The 7113-nt window shown below is 35.4% G+C and overlaps 1 non-coding gene across 1 annotated transcript; it reads left to right on the forward strand.

Annotated features, from left to right (window-relative positions):
• Positions 1-6190: 6190 nt before the first annotated feature.
• LOC121983486 lies at positions 6191-6296 on the forward strand. The gene has a single exon (XR_006112536.1). It is a non-coding gene; the product is annotated as a small nucleolar RNA R71 (small nucleolar RNA).
• Positions 6297-7113: the final 817 nt, after the last annotated feature.

The following is a 7113-nucleotide window of genomic DNA, read 5'->3' on the forward strand; positions in this document are numbered from 1 at the left end:
CTCACATGGCCATGTGTGAGATACGACCATGTTTGGCTCTGCCACTGCACTCCTTGCACAGCCGTGTAGATCCACACGGCCATGTCATTCTTCTCCTCTAGAAACATTACATGGCCATGTGGCTCACACGACCATGTCATTCTTCTCCTCTGGAAACCTTACACGATCGTGTGGCCCACACGGCCGTGTGGAGCTCACACCCCCCTCCATGACATGACCATGTGGCTCACACACCCCCTTGATTGGCCCTGCATAGCTATGTCTTATTGCAACGTCTTTTACTCCATCAATATGGGATTTTCTCTAGTTGAAGTCTTCATCAAAGTTGTAGATCCAGAAGTATCTACACATTGGTTCAAAGAACAGTCCAAAACTCCAACGGATGACAAAGTTATGCCTATTTTACTCTTGGTGTGCAGTGCAGGGATTCCACACGGCCCTATGCTAAGGTCGTGTCACATAGAAATGCATTTTAGACCTTCAAGACGTAGTTTTCTCTGGATGAAGTCTTCATAAGAGTTGTAGATCTTGAATTTATCTACATTTTAATATCTGGAACAACTCATAATTCCAATCGAGTACAAAGTTATGGTCATTTTACTTTTGGTCTACAGTGTTGAAAGTTCCACACGGCCTTCGCACGGCCGTGTGAGGTTCACACGGTCTTTACACGCCCCCCACACGGCCGTGTGGGTGCCACACGGCCAGAACATGAAGAAAACTTAGTTTTTCATGACCCTGTCACTCTAGAAGCTCTCGACTTCATTTAAATTCCATTTTTGCTCCAAATCATGTCCTATCAATCAAAACAAACAAAGAATAGATCTCCGAACAAAATATAATGGAAGTATGATATTATAATGAAATAGGGTGCAATATGTTGGTTGCTACTCGGAAAGCCTAGAGGTTCCATTGTACAAAAATTTTGTACAAAGGTCTGAACCTTTTCCTAGCTACCACGTGTTCTTTTAAATTAAATTTTGGATCGCTTGTGGAACTTAACACGTTTGATCCAAAACTTAATCTATTTGTTCTTTTAGGTTTTGACTTGGATCTCCTGCGGAACTTAACACGTTCGACCCAAATCACCTTAAGTTATTAATTCCATTAAATATTAATTTCCATAATTGGTTCCCAGTACTGACGTGGCGAGGCACATGGCCTTCTTGGATATGGGAGCAACCACCACCGACTAGACAAAACCTTTTATAGAAATCTAATATTTAATTTCCTAAAATAACTTTAGGTTAACCGAAAAGAACAATCAAATCACAAGGAAAAATAAAACAAAAAAAAAACACAACTTCGAAAAACATATTCGAAATACTAGAACGTAAACCTATTGTATTTGGTATTATTTACATAAATAACTAGTATGATGCGGAAAGGAAAAATTACTAGTTATACCTTCTAGAAAGACCTCTTGATCTTCTACCGTATTCCTCTTCTAACCTCGGACGTTGTGTGGGCAACGATCTTCCGAGATGAGAAACCACCAACCACCTTCTTCTCCTCCTAGCTAGGTTCGACCACAACAAGGAAGCTTCACCAAGGAAGAAGATCAAAACACCAACCAAGCTCCAAGAGATGCTAGTTTTCTCTCCTTCTTCTTCTTCTTCTCCAAGTAGTATCCGGCCTCCACAAAAACTCCAAGCAATAGGGATGTTTCGGCCACCACAAGAGGAAGAGAGGGAGAGGATGATGATGGCCGGCCACAACAAAGAACAAAAGAGGGAGAGAAATAATAGAGGTTGTATCTCATGAAGGCACCCCCACCCCTTCTTTTATATTCCTTGGCCTAGGCAAATTAGGAAATTTAATTACAATAAAATTCCCTTAATTTCCTTGACATGATTTAATTGAGAAAAATAAAATAAAATTTTCAATTAAAACAATATTGGCCGGCTACATCAAAAGAAATAAATTAGACAAGTTTTAATTAACAAATTAAAACTTCCTAATTTGTTTCCGAAAATTTTAAAAATAAAATTTCTCTTCAAAAATCTCTTCATGGTTGATAAAAAAAAATTTCTATAATTTTAATTTAACAATATGTGAATAATTTTTAAAGAGAAAATAAAATATCTCACCAATCTACAAATAAGGAAAGAGATCTAATCTCTTTCTTTAATCTTTTGTAGATCTTTTACAAGAGAGATATTTTAATTTTAATTCTCTTTTAATAAATTATATCTTCCACATAATAAAAATTAAAATTAAAATCCTTTTTAATTTAATATGGCCGGCCCCTCTAGCTTGGGTTCAAGCTAGGGCCGACCACACCAATTTATGCTTAGGCCAGCCCTAGCTTGGTTCCCAAGCTAGCTTGGCCGACCCCTATTAGGTGGGTATAGAAAGTGGGTATAGGTGGGTATAGTGCTATATAAATAAGAGGCTACCATAGGGACCGAGAGGAGGAATTGATTTTGGTCTCCCGATAAAATTAAGCATCCCGTGTTCGCCCCGAACACACAACTTAATTTTATCAATAATAATTCATTCCACTAGAGAACTATTATTGAACTACCGCACCAATCCCAAATTACATTTTTGGGCTCCTTCTTATTATGAGTGTGTTAGTCTCCCTGTGTTTAAGATATCGAATGTCCACTAATTAAGTGAGTTACTAACAACTCATTTAATTAATATCTTAGTCCAAGAGTAGTACCACTCAACCTTATCATCATGTCGGACTAAGTCCACCTGCAGGGTTTAACATGACAATCCTTATGAGCTCCTCTTGAGGACATTATTAACCTAGTATCTCTAGGACACAGTTTCCTTCTATAATCAACAACACACACTATAAGTGATACCATTTCCCAAATTATCGAGCTTATTGATTCATCGAACTAAATCTCACCCATTGATAAATTAAAGAAATAAATATCAAATATATGTGCTTGTTATTATATTAGGATTAAGAGCATACACTTCCATAATAACCGAGGTCTTTGTTTCTTTATAAAGTCAGTATAAAAGAAACGACCTCAAATGGTCCTACTCATTACACTCTAAGTGTACTAGTGTAATTATACAGTCAAGATAAACTGATACCTAATTACACTACAACCTTCTAATGGTTTGTTCCTTTCCATTTTGGTCATGAGCTACTGTTTATAATTTATAAGGTACTGATAACATTATCTTCTGCATGTGGCACCACATACTATGTTATCTACAGTATAAATTAATTGAACAACTACAACTAAATGTAGACAATTTGACCAAATGTGATTCTTTATTCATAATGAATGTTTACAAAGCTTAGGCTTTTCAGTATACACTCAAACACAATAAACATAGATTATGCGCATGAAGTACAAGTAGATGTGCGTCAAAGTATGTATAAAAGTGTATATAATCTACGCACATCACACCCCCAGACTTAAACCTTTGCTTGTTCTCAAGAAAAATGCCGCAATCACGATTCATGTATTCAACAATGCATCATAATCCTTAATACACTCTCCTAACTCTATCCACAAGTTTTATTAATGAGCATGATCATAGAAATAAACCTAGTATGGCTTAAGCATAAGTTTCTTGTGCACGGTGCAAATAAGTAACTCAAAACCCTTCAAGTTTCAATCTTTGTCCTAGTCAAGTCTTCATCCAATTTGAGTTCCTAATGTTTTCGGTGATAGACATTTACCTGCCACACACTTGGTTCATATTTCTCAATCAACCCAAGGTCTCAAAGGCGTGCTCAATATCAGGAGAACCATAGAAGTCATTTCCCCAGTAACCTAACTCAGTCTCAAAGGGGTGACTTTCTAGTTTTCACTCACGACAACTGTTTTTTATATCCCTTTTTTTCACTCTTTTTTTTCCTTTTTTTTCATCATGCACCTTTTTAAACACAGAGTTTTTAGGCACATAAGTTGGGATATTTTGATTTTTTTTCAAATGAGTTTTTCAAGATTCGAGCCTCATCCAGCAACCAAAATGAAGTTTGAGAAATCACCATAGAAACCAAGTACTAAACAAATAGAATGAATCATGACTATTTCAATGATATCAACTATTCAAGTATCAAGTCAAAGTGTAGTGAAAGTAAGATCCTTAAGGTTAGGTCAAGACTAAAACTTATTTCTAATTGATACTTAGCTCAATTCATGCTACTCAAGATAGAGAAAAGAAGTACACTAAATATACTATCATCATTTACAATATCATGAATCAAGATAAAGAACGTGCTAACAATTTGCTTTAGGACAAGAAAACATAAAAATGGAGTTTCATGTTCTCAAGATGTATGCCACAAAAAATCAAAGCAAAATGCAAGGCATAAACAAAACAAAAACAAACAAAGTAAATCAAATGCATCTAATACATCCCTCCAGACTTAAACTTTTCATTGTCCCAATGAAAACTAAAAACAATGTGGAGGAGATTTTAAGAGAAGTTACCAAGTGTTGAGCTCCAAATGGTTGACATTCATGTTTTTAAAGATACTTCTCCATCTAATACTCACATTCCTCCACAACTTTGAATTCTACAACAATAAGATAGACAAGAAAAATTAAGTAGAGGATACATGTTTATTATAAACTCAGAACTAAAGACATAAAAGAAAATAAGGAAAATGAACTTGGGTTGCCTCCCAAGAAGCGCTTGTTTAAGGTCATTAGCTCGACCACCTCATTAGATTTATCTAAATCTCACTCTTGGAGGGGTAAGATACTTTAGAACCCTCCTACTAGGGGTTCTTGTTATAGAGAGAACTTTCATCAATGGAGCTACAAAGTAAAGTATAACTCTCTCCATCTTCGTCTTCTTAAAAGTTTTTTCAGGTGGTCGAAGACGGTTCAGATTGAGCTTCCAATCATTAGCCCAAGTGAAATCTGCACATGCAAAGAAAGTACAAATCTCCCATAAATATATTAGATAAGATAGAGTCATAACCATATTAAGATAAGCAAAATAAGAAATAAAAATTGAATCACATCTAACAAAGTCAATGATAGGTACCTCTATAAAATTTTCCAAAAGATCACAAGAAGTACTAACCTTGCTTTGCTGAGAAATACCTGATATCTCTAAACATGTGGATATGATTTCCTCTGAATCAAATGATGGTTCTGGCTCAGACTCAACTGTTGATGATATCAAAGATGGTGATTCTTGAGACTCTGCTAGCTCTGCATAAGTCCCTACACATTGTTCCATAACATGATCAATTCTTACAACCTCTAAGGGTTGTGTGGACAAAGGTTGTGATCCTTGAGATGCTGCTTCCACAACACAACTCCCTACACATTCTTCTAAAACATCATCATCAACACAAACATCAAAAAATAAACCAACATCTATGTCCTCAATAGGAGAATCAATAACAAGAGGATCAATAACTTCACTTGCAGTTTTAAGTTGATCTACCACATCACATTTATCATCTGAAAACTTATTTACCACTGCATTATCTTCACAATCCTCATCTGAAGAGTCTTCATCTTTATACAAATTCAAAAATCTGCAGTCAACCTTACCAGTGTCACAGAATTTTTTAAAGTCATAGTTCTCATTGACACCCACTATCCTTTGTGGAAAAGGAACCCTTAGTGAAGGTCTTGGGAAAGGTACTTCTAATTTCCCATATTCCCTTTTAGCTTGTGGAGGAGATTCAACTTGCTTATCTAGTGTTGGTATGATCAATTGTTGAGGGAAAGGTACTTGTGGCATTTGGGAACCTCCTGGAATAATGGAATTGAGTTCATGTGATCTTCTATTGTTCTTCTCCTCAATTCTAAACATGACCTTCTTCAGAAGTTCTTCATGATTTTTTTCAATTCTCAACCCAACATCATCACACTTTTCACTAGATCTTGTCTGCGAAGGAGGGGGATCTTCTTTAAACCAATTTGAAACAATACTTTCAATCTTTGCCCCTAAATGTTTGAACTCCCCGTTCTATGACTTGTGATTTTCAAAACTCATAGATGGTTGAGTTATAATTTGTTTGACAGGCTCTATAGCATTTATGGCTTACACTTCTTGAATGTTTGAGGGAGATTTCATCCAACTTATATTCGACCATTCATGGAGGTTCAATGTCACTTGATCAATTAACATATATGCTTCATCTACACTTTTGTCCATAAAAGAACCTCCAGCTAATTAATCCAATAAACTCTTGTCTGAGAAAGAAATTTCCCCATAGAATATGTGCAGAATTAACTATTTTTCAAAATCATGATGAGGGCACTGTCTTTGAAGACTCTTGAATCTATCCCATGCTTTAAACAATGATTCTCCGTATGCTTGAGCAAAATTTGTTATGAAATTCCTCATATACACTGTTCTGCTTGGAGGAAAAAAATGATTCAGAAATTGAGGATGGAGAAAATATAACCAAGTCCTTGCTTTATCCTTGATACTGAAAGGAAATGTCATCAATCGAAATGCATCTGATGACACTCCTTCACATTTCACCATATCACAAATCTCTAGAAATGTTTCAAGATGTAGATAAATACTTTCTGATACTTCTCCTCCAAATTTGTGACCTTGTATCATGAAAATTAACTCTGGGTCTAGTTGGAAACTTTCTGTTTCAATTTGAGGTTGCACAATGGGAGATAAAAATCTTGTAGAAAAGGGTGTAGAAAAATTTCTCATGGGCCTGCTTGACATGTTAGTGCTCATGGATATTCAAGAATCAAAAACAAGAAATGAAATGTAATATGAAAAGTAGGAAAGAAAAATGTAGAAATTAAATTGCAAGAAAGAAAGTGCATAATGAAAACAAGAAATAAAAGACAAAAGGAACAAGAAAAATGTCTAGAATAATTCATATGCTAAAGATTGCAAGATATGTTTACAAAAGAAAAGAAGAAAGAAACTAGATCAAAAGAGAAAACAGAGAAAAGTTAGATTAGAGTGCTAGAAATCAAGAATGCAAAGTTAGAATTAGAATTAGAATTGCAACAAAAAGAATTGTCAAGAATTAGAAAGATATGCAAATGATGAAAATAGAATTCTAACACTTAGTTACAACTATGCAAATGAAAAGAAAAGTTACGTCTAGTCTAACTCAATTAATAATTCCTAATGTTATAGCGCAGTCCCCGATAATGGCGCCAAAAACTTGTTGACCTCCGCAAGTGTACG

The sequence above is a fragment of the Zingiber officinale genome, chromosome 5A, assembly GCF_018446385.1.
Source record: "Zingiber officinale cultivar Zhangliang chromosome 5A, Zo_v1.1, whole genome shotgun sequence".
NCBI classification, from domain to species: Eukaryota; Viridiplantae; Streptophyta; class Magnoliopsida; order Zingiberales; family Zingiberaceae; genus Zingiber; species Zingiber officinale.